This window comes from Oryx dammah, unplaced genomic scaffold (genome assembly GCF_014754425.2).
Source record: "Oryx dammah isolate SB20612 unplaced genomic scaffold, SCBI_Odam_1.1 HiC_scaffold_27, whole genome shotgun sequence".
Taxonomy (NCBI): domain Eukaryota; kingdom Metazoa; phylum Chordata; class Mammalia; order Artiodactyla; family Bovidae; genus Oryx; species Oryx dammah.
In genome coordinates this window covers 131,532,564-131,549,271 of record NW_024070211.1, presented here as the reverse complement: position 1 = coordinate 131,549,271, position 16,708 = coordinate 131,532,564, and positions in this window count along the sequence as shown.

The following is a 16,708-nucleotide window of genomic DNA, read 5'->3' as shown; positions in this document are numbered from 1 at the left end:
GCATCACTGAGTCCAGTTTTTGTGTATGGTACAAATTTTGGTTTTAAAAACCTGCCTATTTACTACTAATGCTCATGGACAAAATTATAAAGGCTGTTTTAACGTAACATTTGGTAATAGTGAAAAGTTGAATACTTCATCTTGTGTTGAAACCTCTTTCCTAATTCTGCCTTTTAAGTAGGCTGAAAACTTGTATGTTGAGTTTAAAAAGCAAAACTCCAAGATTTATTACCTTTAAAGGCTTCTGATACTTATATTTTATAATTCCACTAATAAATGTGGTTCAGGCACTGGATACTCCTGGATTCAAACTGAAGTCCTTTTAAATTCAGACCAGCCTCTATCTCCCAAGCGATATCAACACCAGCCCGTGACCACACATGTCCTGAATACATCCTCCTTGTTAATAGGGAACTTCACAGTTCTCCATGTTGAAAGGCATCTTAAAGTTAGAAGACATGTAAGAAGCAATTAAAGCAATACTTTCCAAACTTAATGATAGAATTTAAAAACGTGAAAGATTACATAAACATTTTTAATTGTGTAAAATCACTAAAAAAGTAATTGAGAGACAGAAGACAAGCAGGAGGTGAAGATGTTTATAAACAGCTTTAAAAATAAATTTTAAAATATTGGGACCCCAATTTGAGAAAAGACATAGACACAAGTTACATTCAATTACCAAGTTAATGGGGAAATGTGCACCCTAGTTAGTTTTCAAGAGTGTTTAAATGGGGTGACATTTTTCTCATTTAAAAGATACAAAAGAATACCCTCTGTTTACACATAGTGACACACTTCTTTGTGTCAGGTCCTGCTTTATACGCATGAGGATACAGAAACAGAACAGAACATTACCTACTCTTAGAGTCTGCAGCCTCAGTGAGACAAATAAAAAGCGTATTTCCTGTTTGAAGTCTTTTACTCTCCTGAGTAATAACAAAGACCACAAAATCATCCCCGAGCCCCTCCTCCCACCTCTGTGCTGTTTTTGTTCAGGACTTTAGATTGACTCTGTTTTTAATTACCCTCAACACACATGCAAATACGCGATGTTTACAGTCAATGCAGAGACTTGTCCATATTTTTAACAATTTACTTGCTCATCATTGCCTCTCTGCATCCCTCCTTCCTCCTGGGTTAGTTTTCATTTTCACAGAGGTGTTCCTTTGGTGGTTCTTTGAATAAGAGAATGAGAGTAAATGTTCTCAGCCTTTCTTTAGCCAAGTATGTTCACCCTCATTTTGAGTGGTAGTTGTAGAATTCCATGTTCTACATAGACATTAACTTTCCAGGGTCCTTTGAGGATGCTATTTGTTGCTTGTAAGATTTCTGACAGTCTTAATGTTCCTTTGTAAATAATCTGTTTTTTCTAACTACTTTTATGATTTCCTTCTTGTTTTTTTTTGTTTTACAATTTCACTTCAAGATGTCGAGGAATGGATTCAGTCTTACACTCTGAGAATTTTTGCTGCTGCTGTCTATGGATTCATGCCCTCTATAATTTGGGACAGTTCTTAGTCATCGCCACTTTTAACTGCAGCTTATTTCCCATGCTCCTTCCTCTCTCCCTTTATTTAAAATTTGTTTTGGCCACACCATGCGGCTTGTGGGATCTTAGCTCCCCGACCAGGGGCACTGGACTGTCAGAGAATTCCCACCAAGGTTTTTTTTTAAACAGCTTTATTGAAGTAAAGTTGACATACACATTTAAGGTATACAAATTAATTTATTAATTAGTATATTCTTTAGTATAGCCACGGACTGTGAAGACATCACAAGAATTAAGTGTGGAACATTCCATCATTTCAAGAGAAACTTACACCATTAATACTCACTTCCCCTTCTCCCGCATTTCCATCCTGTTCATTCCTGCTGAAGTGAAGTGAAGACGTCACTCAGTCATGTCTGACTCTTTGCGACCCCATGGACTGTAGCCTACCAGGCTCCTATGTCCATGGGATTTTCCAGACAATAGTGTTGGAGTGGATTGTCATTTCCTTCTCCGGGAGATCTTCCTGACCCAGGGATCGAACCGGGGTCTCCTGCATTGTAGACAGATGCTTAACCGTCTGAGCCACCAGGGAAGTCCTCAGTCCTGCTAACTGAATTCTTAACGTCAGTGACTGTAGTCTCTACTTCATAATTTTCAACTTGATGTTTTCCAAATCACCTTGTTCTTTTTTCCACAGTGTCTTATTCTTTCATCATAGTTTCTACTGCTTCCTTCATAACTTCAGTTCAGTTCAGTTCAGTCGCTCAGTCGCTCAGTCGTGTCCAATTCTTTGCGACCCCGTGAATTGCAGCACGCCAGGCCTCCCTGTCCATCACCAACTCCCAAAGTCCACGCAAATTCATGTGCATCGAGTTGGTGATGCCATCCAGCCATCTCTTCCCCTGTCGTCCCCTTCTCCTCCTGCCCTCAATCTTTCCCAGCATCAGAGTCTATTCAAATGAGTCAGCTCTTCGCATGAGATGGCCAAAGTATTGGAGTTTCAGCCTCAGCATCAGTCCTTCCAATGAACACCCAGGACTAGTCTCCTTCAGAATGGACTGGTTGGATCTCCTTGCAGTCCAAGGGACTCTCAAGAGTCTTCTCCAACACAACAGCTCAAAAGCATCAATTCTTCGGTGTTCAGCTTTCTTCACAGTCCAACTCTCACATCCATACATGACCACTGGAAAAACCATAGCCTTGACTAGACAGACCTTTGTTGGCAAAGTATTGTCTCTGCTTTTGAATATGCTATCTAGGTTGGTCATAACTTTCCAAGGAGTAAGCGTCTTTTAATTTCATGGCTGCAATCACCATCTGCAGTGATTTTGGAACCCCAAAAATAAAGTCAGCCACTGTTTCCACTATTTCCCCATCTATTTCCCATGAAGTGATGGGACCGGATACCATGATCTTCGTTTTCTGAATGTTGAGCTTTAAGCCAGCTTTTTCACTCTCCTCTTTCACTTTCATCAAGAGGCTTTTTAGTTCCTCTCACTTTCTGCCATAAGGGTGGTGTCATCTGTGTATCTGAGGTTATTGATATTTCTCCTGGCAAGCTTGATTCTAGCTTGTACTTCTTCCAGCCCAGCGTTTCTCATGATGTACTTTGCGTATAAGTTAAATAAGCAGGGTGACAATACACAGCCTTGATGTACTCCTTTTTCTCTTCGGAACCAGTCTTGTTCCATGTCCAGTTCTAGTTGTTTCTTCCTGACCTGCATATAGGTTTCTCAAGAGGCAGGTCAGGTGGTCTAGTATTCCCATCTCTTGAAGAATTTTCCACAGTTAATTGTGATCCACACAGTCAAAGGCTTTGGCATAGTCAATAAAGCAATAGTAGATGTTTTTCTGGAACTCTCTTGCTTTTTTGATGATCCAGCGGATGTTGGCGATTTGGCATTTAATTTCTACTCTGACGGGTTATCTCAAGTTCTAGTTCTCTATTTGTTAATTTTGCCCTTTAGAGAGGAAATGTGTCGAATTTATTGACATGTTTTTACAGAGGGGTCTGCAGGTCTCCTAGGCTTCTGGTATCAGTGGCCTTGGAATATTTCTTACAATAACTTCTCAGCATAGTGATTCCTACAACATAGAATGTGTAGCATAAATTTGAATTCAAACCCACACGTGGCACAAGTTTCAGGTTTTGAGTTCTTGGAGGAGACATTTTTTTAACCTGAAGCCTTGAATGAGGGACAAGTGTCCTTGTCCGCCTGGTTCTTTTAGAAGAGCCCACATTTCACTCACAAGCTGTAATCAAGATTGCTGGGAGAAATATCAACAACCTCAGATATGCAGATGATACCACTCTAGTGGCAGGAAATGAAGAACTAAAGAGTCTCTTGATGAAGGTGAAAGAAGAGAGTGAAAAAACTGGCTTGAAACTCAACATTCAAAAAACTAAGATTATGGCATCCAGTCTCTTCACTTCATGGCAGATAGAAGGGTAAAAATGGAAGCAGTGACAGATTTTATTTTTTCTTGGACTCCAAAATCATTGTGGATGGTGACTGCAGCCACAAAATTAAAAGATGCTCCTTGGAAGAAAAGCTATGACAAACCTAGAATGTGTATTAAAAAGCAGAGACAGCACTTTGCTGACAAAGTTCCATATAGTCAAACCTATGGTCTTTCCAGTAGTCAGGTACGGATGTGAGAGTTGGACCATAAAAAAGGCTGAGTGCCTAAGAACTGATGCTTTCAAATTGTAGTTCTGGAGAAGACTCTTGAGAGTCCCTTGGACTGCAAGGAGATCAAATCAGTCAATCTTAAAGGTAATTGTAAGGTCGGACCCCAGTTGCCATGATGGGCCGCCCCTCCTCTCCCCCGCCGGTGGAGGAAGTCCCTAACGGAGGGAGCCTCCCAGATGCCAGGGACCAAGGACAGCACACTCTGCCAGCTAAAGCCGCCCTGCCCCAGCTGCATGAACCACGCCGCCCCGCCCCCGCTGCATAGAGAAACCTATCAGCTCACGACGCCACGAACCAGCAGCCTATCCAAACTCCCATCCGCTAGCCCGGCCATCCCTCGCAACGTGCATATATAAACAAACTCCCAACGCGGTTCCGCGCGGATTCCCTCGACCTGCCCCGTTCGTTCTGGGAACCCCGCCCAGGAGCGCTTCGCCATTAAAGCCCGTTAGACATTTTTTGGTGTACCTGGTCGTCTTTTACCTAACAGTAATAAACCCTCATTATTCATTGGAAGGACTGATACTGAAGCTGAAGCTCCAATACTTTGGATACCTGGACTCATTGGAAAAGACCCTGATGCTAGTAAAGATTGAAGGCAAAAGGAGAAAGGGTTGGCAGATGATGAGATGTTTAGATAGCATCACCAATACAATGGACATGAATTTGAGCAAACTCTGGGAGATAACGGAGGACAAAGGAGTCTGGCATGCTGCAGTTCATGGGCTCAGACATGACTTAGCGACTGAAAAACAACACATTTCACTGAGGAGACAGACCTTCCAGTTCCTGGCATTATGCAGGGGACTCAGGAGAAAGATGATGTGGGAGATCGTAGAGCTGAATGATTGTCAGCGGTAGGAGATGGAGGGCAAGCTGCAATTTCACTCATGCCTGTCGCTGACAGCACAAGTTCTGGTTCCTTGCTGGATTCAATTCTATCTACCCCGATGAAAAAACAGTCTGGTGATATCTGGGTAGTAACTCGTTTTTCTCATCATAGGTGACATGGTAGCACTGAATTGCATCATGGACAGCTCCTGCCATTTACCTTCATTTACCACTCTACATTCAGGTCCTGTGCCTCAAAACCAGAAAAGCCGTGGATTCCTGTTCAAGATGGTGGAGTAGAAGGACACACTCCTCTCCTCCTGCTAGAGCACCAAAGTCACAGCTAGCTGTTGAACAACCACAGGAGGATGCTGGAACTCACCAGAAAGATACCTCACTTCCAAAGACAAAGAAGAAGCTGCAGCAAGAGGGCAGGAGGGGTGCAATCATGATAAAATCAAATCCTATACCCACTGGGTGACCCACAAACTGGGGAACAATAATACTAAAGAAGTTCTCCCACTGTTGAGAAGGTTCTGAGCCCCACATCAGTCTTCCCAGCCTGGAAATCTGACAGAGGGACTGGGAATCCTCAGGGAATCTGTGAAGGCCAGTGGGATTTGATTATAGGACTTCCACAGGACTGAGGGAAGCAGAGACTACAGTCTTGGAGGACACAGACAAAGTCTTGTGCAAACCAAGAGCCAGAGGAAAGGAGCAGTGACCCCTCAGGAAACTGAACCAAAACTACCTGCTCATGTTGGAGGGTCTCCTGTGGAGGTGTGCCACAGGGCCCTCGCTCTGAAGTTCCCCCTTGGTGTAAGCCCTTTTGGAGGTCACCATCAACCCTACCATGATGCCCATAGACCCCAAGACTGGGTCACCTCAGGCCAAACAACCAACAGGGAGGGAACACAACCCCACCCATCAGCAGATAATTGGATTAAAGCTTTACTGAGCAAGGCCCTGCCCATCAGAGCAAGACCCAGTTTTTCACATTGCCAGTCCCCTGAATCAGGAAGCTTACCCAAGACTGTTAGCCTCCTCCATCGGAGGGCAGACAGAAGAAGCAAGAAGAAGCACAATCCTGCAGCAGCTAGGAAAACCACATTACAGTTAATCAGGATGAAAAAAGTTAATCAGGATGAAAAAGCAGATGAAGGGACAAGATAAAACCCCAGAAAGACAACTAAATGAAGTGGAGACAGGCAACCTTCTAGGAAAAGAATTCAGAATAATGATAGTGAAGATGGTCCAGGGTCTTGGGAAAAGAATGGAGGTGATGCAAGAAATGTTTGCCAAAGACCTACAAGAATTAAAGAACAAACAGAGATGAATGACACACTAGAAGCCACCCAGAGCAGAATAACTAAGGCAGGAAAATGGAAAATAAATGACCTGGAGGATAGAACGGTGGAAATCACTGCCACAGAACATAGAAAAAATAACTTTTTTAAAGAATGAAGACAGCCTAACAGATCTCTGGGACAACATTAAATGCACCAACATTCCCATTATAAGGGGTCCCAGAAGAAGAAGAAGGAAAGGACCCGAGAAAATATTTGAAGAGATAATAACTGAAAACTTCCCTAAGATGGGAAAGGAAATAGTCAGCCTCGTCCAGGACACAAAGAGAGTCCCAGTCAGGATAAACCCAAGGAGGAACACACAAGACACACAATAATCAAACAGACAAAAATTAAAGACAGAGATAGAACATTACAAGCAACAAGGAAAGAGGACAAATAACGTACAAGAGAACTCCCATCAGAACTCCTGCTTGACCTCCCAAATTGTGTATAGTTATTTTATATTGTTAAGTTAATCATGTTCCCATTATGGCATTCAGCTGTAGTTATCTTTTATTTTTTTATCTGGCTATTGATTGTGAAAACTGGTAAACATCTACTATTAAAAAAAACTAACAATGCCTTGTCAAAAAAAGAAAAACCCCTTGCCATTTCCTGCATCATGAATCTCTTTGGTTCTTCAGTTACTTCTCCTTTGTCCTTACTCTGGGCCTCCAATTCCATCAGGTTGTCAAGGCATGTTCACATATTTGAAAGTCACAACTTGAAGGTTCATATGTAGGGGATTTACTGTATAGCAAATATCTTGGGTGCTGCCAGAAGTGAAGGTGAGTGGCATGAGTAGTCGTGGGCCCAGAGGGAAAGAAAGTCAGCACTAGAGATGGGACTTAATGGTAGAGAGAGGGAACTGAGTCCAGTAGGGAACTCTGTGGGGCTTCCCCGGTGGCTCAGCGGTAAAGAATCTGCCTGCAGTGTAGAAGACCTGGGTTCGATCCCTGGATTGGGAAGTTCCCTTGGAGGAGGGCATGGCAACCCACTCCAGTAATCTTGCCTGGAGAATCCCATGGATAGAGGAGTCTTGTGGGTTACAGTCCTTGGATCGCAAAGAGTTGGACACAATTGAAGTGATTTAGCATGCACACATGCGGCGAACTCTGCAGCTACAGTGGGCGGACACCAGTACTTGAAGGCTTCTAATGAGGACACAGAGGCCCGACTGGTGAAGTCACTTGCCAAGGCCACACAGGTAGCTCCAAGGAGCAGCGTGAAGGCCAGGGAGACAACAATCTCAATTACTATGGTCCTTTCTGAATGGACCCTGTTCTCTAAGGAAGCTGACATTCCTCCAGGACCTTCTGTCAGTTATGCAGTGATGTTTGTAGATAATAGGATCCAGAAGAGCGTGCTGCTGGATCTCAACAAGGAAATCATGGAGGAACTGGGTGTGACTGTGGTGGGCGACATCATCGCTATCCTCAAGCACACCTAGGTGGTACACTGCTAGGACGTGCAAAGTTGCCACCAAGTTGGTGCCCTGCAGCCCCAGTCCCATCCCAGGTGAAACTCACTGAGGCATCTGTAGGAATTCTTTTCCATTATAGGTTATGAGATATTGAGTATAGCTCCCTGTGCTATACAGTAGGTCCTTGTTGGTTGTCCACTCTGTGTATGGTGGTGTCTGTTTTGATCCCAAGCTCCTAGTTTACTGGGCCCCCTTTCCCCTTTGGTGGCCAGCAGTTTGTTTTCTGTGTCTGTGGATATGTTTTTGTTTTGTGAATGGATTCATTTGTTATCATTCTTTCTTTGGATTCCACATATAAGTGAAATCATGTTTGTCTTTGGCTTGCTTCACTTAATGTAATAATCTCTAGGTCCATCCATGTTGCTGGAAACAGAGTCATATTTCTCAAAAAACAAAACAAGTATCTTAAGTACAGAAAAAGCTCTCTGTCCAGAGCTGATTCTCACTTTTCCTAGTAGAGAAATTGGCAGAGTATGTTATGGCCATTGTTTCTGGACTATATTCATCTGTTAAACAGGTGAGTTTTTCAGGAGCTAAATGGTTTGTAATCAAAATATTTTTGATTTTGCTGGACCTTGAGGGCATCATGCTAAGTGAAGTAAGTCAGACAGAGAAGGACAATTGCCACATGATCTGAGTTATATGTGGAATCTAAAAAACCAAGCTCACAGAAACAGAACAGATGTGTGGTTGCCAGAGGTGGGGAGTCAGGAGTAGGGGAAATTGGTGAAGTTGAGCAAAAGGTACGAGCTTCCAGTTATAAGTCCTGGGGATACAATGTACAGCACTATGACTGGAGTTTAAAATATTGTATTATATATTTGAAAGTTGGTATGAGAGGGGCTTCCCTGGTGGCTCAGATGGTAGACAATCCGCCTGCAGTGCGGGAGACCCGGTTCAGTCCCCACGTTGGGAAGATCCTCTGGAGGAGGGCATGGCAGCCCACTCCAGTATTCTTGCCTAGAGAATCCCATGGACAGAGGAGCCTGGAGGGCTACATAGGGTCCACTGGGTCGCAAAGAGTCAGACACGACTAAAGTGACTTACCACATCCACAAGAGAGGAGACCTTAAAAGTTCTCTTCACTGGGAAAAAAAATTGTAACTATGTGAGATGATGGGTGTTAATTAAACTTACTGTGGTGGTCATTTTCTTATGTTGTACACCATTATGTTACACACCATCAGTTCAGTTCAGTTAAGTCACTCAGTCGTCTCCGACCCTTTGCGACCCCATGGACTGCAGCACACCAGGCCTCCCTGTCCATCACCGACTTCTGGAGCTTACTCAAACTCATTTCCATTGAGTTGGTGATGCCATAAACTAAATCAAAGTTTCATGTCAGTTATATCTCAATAAAACTGGAGAAATACATGAAACTTTTTTTTTTTTTTACTTAAAGTAAAAATTAGATGCTTGAGTAAACAAACACAAAAGAGGTGACCATTTATCCTTCCCTTCCTTATGGAGCATTTAAGAACTGAACTTTCCTGCTTACTCAGGTCAGTATACTTTAGCATGGACAGAGGTCTGCCAAATGCCCTCCTCTTGTCTATGTGGACAGGCGAACCCAGTGTGTGCAGGCTTGCTGACCCCTGGACAGACTGTGTCAACCAACCTTGGCTGCGCTCAGGGCTCCTGAAAACTCAGGGTCCCAATGCCGCCTGGAGCCAGTCTGGCACACAGTTCCTTTTTATAGCAAATTCACAGCTGGGGAAACCACATAGCTCTTCATCTAGAATCTCACAGCTTTCAGCATCTCTGTTTGCATTTCAGTATCACCTGACGGAGCTGACGTGAAGTAGAAAAACCATTGCCTCTGTGAACTAGAAGAACCATTATCAATGTGTCCTGTTCCTGGGTGGAATAAATGAGCTAGTTTTAATAATAATAATAGCTTGCTTTTCTATCTATGACAAGATACAGAAGTCTCTGCCTTTAGCAGAGGCAGCTCTTGGTAAAAAATGTTCTTTTCAGCAGCTAGTCAGAACTCACCTTCTCCAGTAACTTGCTCCTGCCAGTTATAAATTTTCAATAAGCAGGTGCTTTTCAAAACATTTAATGACCTAGAAGCTAAGCCAATGACCTGGATGTTGTCAGGCAGTAACTCTAATTGCCAGATCATAGTGAGGTCCTGGGGAGACAGGAGTGATCAGAGGTTACTTATGGAAATATTTCAGTATTTTAGTAACTAGTATGGCCCCGGGGTTATCTCAGCTGAATCTCTCCTTTCTATGTCTCTCTCACACACACCTACCCACGGATGTCTTGTAACTCCCAGGTTTATTTGCATTTGAAATAGAGAAGGGGAGAAGGCAGGATGCTCTTGAGCCCAGCTGTTTGTGGCTAGATGCTAAGTGTCTTATATATCTTACTGAAACTTCACCACAACCCTTGGGGAATTTTTAAAAACACTCCAAGGCATGCCCTTATACTTTAATGCTCACTAACGCTTACTCCTTGGAAGAAAAGTTATGACCAACCTAGATAGCATATTCAAAAGCAGAGACATTACTTTGCTGACTAAGGTCTGTCTAGTCAAGGCTATGGTTTTTCGAGTGGTCATGTATGGATGTGAGAGTTGGACTGTGAAGAAGGCTGAGTGCCGAAGAATTGATGTTTTTGAACTGTGGTGTTGGAGAAGACTCTTGAGGGTCCCTTGGACTGCAAGGATATCCAACCAGTCCATTCTGAAGGAGATCAGCCCTGGATTTCTTTGGAAGGAATGATGCTAAAGCTGAAACTCCAGTACTTTGGCCACCTCATGCAAAGAGTTGACTCCTTGGAAAAGACTGTGATGCTGGGAGGGACTGGGGGCAGGAGGAGAAGGGGACAACAGAGGATGAGATGGCTGGATGGCATCAGTGACTTGATGGGCGTGAGTCTGAGTGAACTCCGGGAGTTGGTGATGGACAGGGAGGCCTGGCGTGCTGCGATTCATGGGGTCGCAAAGAGTCGGACACGACTGAGCAACTGAACTGAACTGAATGCTCTTATAACCTTCTCCATATCTGATCATTCATTCATTCAACATATTTTATTGAGCACCCACCAAATAGACTGGGATTCAAAAAGGTGAGCTAGATGAGAAGGTTCCAGCGCTCCAGGAGTCTACATTCTAGTGGGGAGAAGCAGACGAGAAAAGCAATGAAGCAGATCAGCCTGAGGAGAGTGCTCGGTTAGATATGGTTCTTGGGGCTGGCCTCTTTAAAGAGCTGCAATTTGAGCTGCCAAGATAGTGAAATCTAAGGGGGAAAAAGGAGTTCCAGATAAGCAGAGAGGATGCAAAGTGGAAAGGCATGGGATGCGGACAGGGGTGTGGGTGCAGAGAAAACAGACTGGAGCTTCAACAACTAGGGCGAGACTAGCAGGCGCCGAGGTGGCAGCAAGGGGTTTGGATTTTATACTCTGCACATTGGGAAGCCATTTGGAGCCTTCAAGTGAGGGGGACATAAGCTCTGGTTTGTGTCTGAAATGGGTCATTCTGGCTGCAGTATAGACAATGGATTAGAGTTGGGTGGAAGAAGAAACTAAGATGAAAAAGGAGAGAAGGGAGAACAGTTATGAGGCAACCACAGTAATCCAAGCAAACACGGCCTGGACTAGAGCAGAGGTCAAGCAGAGCAGAGAATATTTCAGTCATTGTGGGTTACATATGATCATCATCCCGGATTCTTTGTCTTGTTTCTTAATCCTTTAAAAATGTAAATCTCTTCTCAACTAGATACAGGCACACTTTGCCTGGACTAGAATGACAGCAGTGGAGAGGAAATGTGGTGAGGTTTACAATTTGTTTTGAACATCCCATGAAAGCATTTCATTTCACCAAAGAAGAAACTGAAACTCAGAAAAATCAATATTATGTAAGCAGTAAATCACAAAGATAAGATGTAAATTCCAGAAGCTATTTGAATCCAGGACTATGTGACCCAGGGGATTTCTGGTAATAGAAAATATTCATGACACAAATGGGATGAGGCTATAATAGGAGCATTGTGTATGTCCAAAGGGTAAACCCTGGGCTGGGGGTTGAATTTGCCAAGTGCCCCTTAAATTCTGTAACAGGCACTAGAAAAAAAAACAGAGGCAGTGCAGGCCAACATCAGTTCACTATGTGGCAGAACCAGGACTCTGACCCAGGCTTATTGACCTGGGGTCCAGTGTTCTTGCTTTATAAGCCAAAACTGTAGTTGCGTATACAGTATTCTAAATGCAAATTTTTATTTTCTCTAAACACCTCAAAGAAATTATGTGCATTGTCTTCTTTGGTCTTTAATTCAAGCACATAGTTTGTTGTTTCTGATTTGTTGTTGCTATGAAATTGGCCTCTCAGAAAAATCTTGGGATTTCCCCGGCATTCCAGTGATTAAGACTCCACGCTCCCAATGCAGGGGGCATGAGCTCGATTCCTGGCCAGGGAACTAAGATCCCACGTGCCATACAACATTACCTAGAACTCTGCATTATCTGGAGGGATCTCGAGGAATAATCTACTTTAATCCAGTGGGAGGGGATATATGGAGCTGTGTTCAGATGTTTAAAGAACTTACAAGGATGACAATTGCAGCATTAGTGCAGCAGTAAGTGCCACCAGTGTATGGCATCAGATACCCCTCGTCCAAGGTAAGGAGCAGCGGCTGCGCTTTGCTGGAGCAGCCGTGAAGAGATACCCCATGCCCAAGGTAAGAGAAACCCAAAACGGTAGGTGTTGCAACAGGGCATCAGAGGGCAGACACACTGAAACCATACTCACAGAAAACTAGTCAATCTAATCACACTAGGACCATAGCCTTGTCTAACTCAATGAAACCAAGCCATGCCTGCGGGGCAACCCAAGACGGGCGGGTCATGGTGGAGAGGTCTGACAGAATGTGGTCCACTGGAGAAGTGAATGGCAAGCCACTTCAGTATTCTTGCCTTGAGGACCCCATGAACAGTATGAACGGGCAAAATGATAGGATACCAAAAGAGGAACTCCCCAAGTCAGTAGGTGCCCAATATGCTACTGGAGATCAGTGGAGAAATAACTCCAGAAAGAATGAAGGGATGGAGCCAAAGCAAAAACAATACCCAGCTGTGGATGTGACTGGTGATAGAAGCAAGGTCTGATGCTGTAAAGAGCAATATTGCATAGGAACCTGGAGTGTCAGGTCCATGAATCAAGGCAAATTGGAAGTGGTCAAACAAGAGATGGCAAGGGTGAACGTCGACATTCTAGGAATCAGCGAACTAAGATGGACTGGAATGGGTGAATTTAACTCAGATGACCATTATATCTACTACTGCGGCAGGAATCCCTCAGAAGAAATGGAGTAGCCATCATGGTCAACAAAAGAGTCTGAAATGCAGTACTTGGATGCAATCTCAAAAATGACAGAATGATCTCTGTTCGTTTCCAAGGCAAACCATTCAATATCACAGTAATCCAAGTCTATGCCCCAACCAGTAAAGCTGAAGAAGCTGAAGTTGAACAGTTCTATGAAGACCTACAAGACCTTTTAGAACTAACAGCCCAAAAAGATGTCCTTTTCATTATAGGGGACTGGAATGCAAAAGTAGGAAGTCAAGAAATACCTGGAGTAACAGGCAAATTTGGCCTTGGAATGTAAAATGAAGCAGGGAAAGACTAACAGAGTTTTGCCAAGAAAATGCACTGGTCGTAGCAAACACCCTCTTCCAACAACATAAGAGAAGACTCTACACATGGACATCACCAGATGGTCAACACCGAAATCAGATTGATTATATTCTTTGCAGCCAAAGATGGAGAAGCTCTATACAGTCAACAAAAACAAGACCAGGAGCTGACTATGGCTCAGATCATGAACTCCTTATTGCCAAATTCAGACTTAAATTGAAGAAAGTAGGGAAAACCGCTAGACCATTCAGGTATGACCTAAATCAAATCCCTTACAATTATACATTGGAAGTGAGAAATAGATTTAAGGGCCTAGATCTGATAGACAGAGTGCCTGATGAACTATGGAATGAGGTTCTTGACATTGTACAGGAGACAGGGATCAAGACCATCCCCTTGGAAAAGAAATGCAAAAAAGCAAAACGGCTGTCTGGGGAGGCTTTACAAATAGCTGTGAAAAGAAGAGAGGCGAAAAGCAAAGGAGAAAAGGAAAGATATAAGCATCTCAATGCAGAGTTCCAAAGAATAGCAAGAAGAGACAAGAAAGCCTTCCTTAGCTATCAATGCAAAGAAATAGAGGAAAACAACAGAATGGGAAAGACTAGAAATCTCTTCAAGAAAATTAGAGCTACCAAATGAACATTTCATGCAAAGATGGGCTCGATAAAGGACAGAAATGGTATGGACCTAACAGAAGCAGAAGATATTAAGAAGAGGTGGCAAGAATATACAGAAGAACTGTATAAAAAAGATCTTCACGACCAAGATAATCATGATGATGTGATCACTCACGTAGAGCCAGACATCCTGGAATGTGAAGTCAAGTGGGCCTTAGAAAGCATCACTACGAACAAAGCTAGTGGAGGTGATGGAATTCCAGTTGAGCTGTTTCAAATCCTGAAAGATGATGCTGTGAAAGTGCTGCACTCAATATGCCAGCAAATTTGGAAAACTCAGCAGTGGCCACAGGACTGGAAAAGGTCAGTTTTCATTCCAATCCCAAAGAAAGGCAATGCCAAAGAATACTCAAACTAGCGCTATTGCACCCATCTCACATGCTAGTAAAGTAATGCTCAACATTCTCCAAGCCAGGCTTCAGCAATATGTGAACCGTGAACTTCCAGATGTTCAAGCTGGTTTTAGAAAAGGCAGAGGAACCAGAGATCAAATTGCCAACATCCGCTGAATCATGGAAAAACCAAGAGAGTTCCAGAAAAACATCTATTTCTGCTTTATTGACTATGCCAAAGCCTTTGTGTGGATCACAATAAACTGTGGAAAATTCTTCAAGAGTTGGGAATACCAGACCACTGGACCTGCCCCTTGAGAAACCTATATGCAGGTCAGGAAGCAACAGTTAGAACTGGACATGGAACAATAGACTGGTTCCAAAGAGGAAAAGGAGTACGTCAAGGCTGTATATTGTCACCCTGCTGATTTAACTTATGCACAGAGTACATCATGAGAAACGCTGGGCTTGAAGAAGCACAAGCTGGAATCAAGATTGCCGGGGGAAATATCAATAACCTCAGATATGCAGATGACACCACCCTTATGGCAGAAAGTAAAGAGGAACAAAAAGGCCTCTTGATGAAAGTGAAAGAGGAGAGTGAAAAAGTTGGCTTAAAGCTCAACATTCAGAAAACGAAGATCATGGCATCTGGTCCCATCACTTCATGGGAAATAGATGGGGAAACAATCAAACAGTGAGCACCGAAGAATTGACGTTTTTGAACTGTCGTGTTGGAGAAGACTCTTGAGAGTCCCTTGGACTGCAAGGAGATCCAACCAGTCCATTCTGAACGAGATCAGCCCTGGGATTTCTTTGGAGGGAATGATGCTAAAGCTGAAACTCCAGTACTTTGGCCACCTCATGCGAAGAGTTGACTCCTTGGAAAAGACTCTGATGCTGGGAGGGATTGAGGGCAGGAGGAGAAGGGGACGACAGAGGATGAGATGGCTGGATGGCATCACTGATGCCATCGATGGACATGAGTCTGAGTGAACTCCGGGAGTTGGTGTTGGACAGGGAGGCCTGGCGTGCTGTGATTCATGGGGTCACAAAGAGTCAGACATGACTGAGCGACTGAACTAAACTGAAGTGCCATCAGTGTAGGATTCATAAAACAAATAATTGTTCAAACATAAAATAGACAACTGAGAAGCTGAGACTAAGAAAAGTGCCAAGACATGTTGCCACAAAAGGAGCAAGATAAGAAACATTGTATCACATCCTTCTGGCGTAGGAAAAAATAATATCTTTATATACTCTTTCCATATATTATATAGTATATAGGAGGGAAGGGAACAGAGTACAGCCTTTAAAAGAAGGACATAGATGATACAACAAAAACTGGTTAGAACCAACTAGAGGTACTTTCTTGGTGGTCCAGTGATTGAGAATCTGACTTGTAACGCAGGGGACACCGGTTCGATCCCCGGTTGGGAACTGAGGTTCCACATGCTGCAGAGCAACGAAGCCTGCACGCCACAACTAGAGAGCCTGCGTGCTGCAACCACAGAAGTGCGCACGCTGGGGCTGCAGAGTTTGCTCCATAAAGAAATGGCCCACAGGACACTGCAAAGGGCCGCAACTAAGACCAGATGCAGCCAAAAGAAAAAAATTAAAAACAAAAACAAAAAAACAACTGGGCCCAAGATGGTGGAAGCCTTGACTTCCAGTAGACATGGAGCCTCATTATCCGCTCATTGTAATACATCAGATAAACGACACACCCGCAGAGCTCCGCCACGAGTGCTGAGGTCATCAAGGCCAAACGTGGGTGGTGGCACAGTTCCTGGAAATCCTCGTCCCTTCCCCCAAATAACTGGAATAATCCTCCCACTTGTTAGCCTATGAAATTACCCAGTCCATAAAACTATCCACCCCAGATTCCGGGACTGCTCTTGCCGTAGGAGGTGGACCACACTCTGGGGAGTGTTTCTCCCAGGGCCTCTCACCTGGGTCTGAGCTGGCCCACACTCTTTCTATGGCCCGTATATCTCCCTAAAGAAACCTGCTACCCCACTTAGTTCTCAGGACAAAGCCCTCTTGCCTCTGCTTGTATCCTTCACAAGGGTCCTATATTAACATCTACTTATCACTTTGTTTCTTGCTGAATGCCTCCGGTGCTTAGATATGAAGAATCTGAGCTTCCTGAGACCAGGTGTGCTGTTTCAGCTGGCAGATTGTGGGTTTAAGTCCAGTCTCAAGTGTGA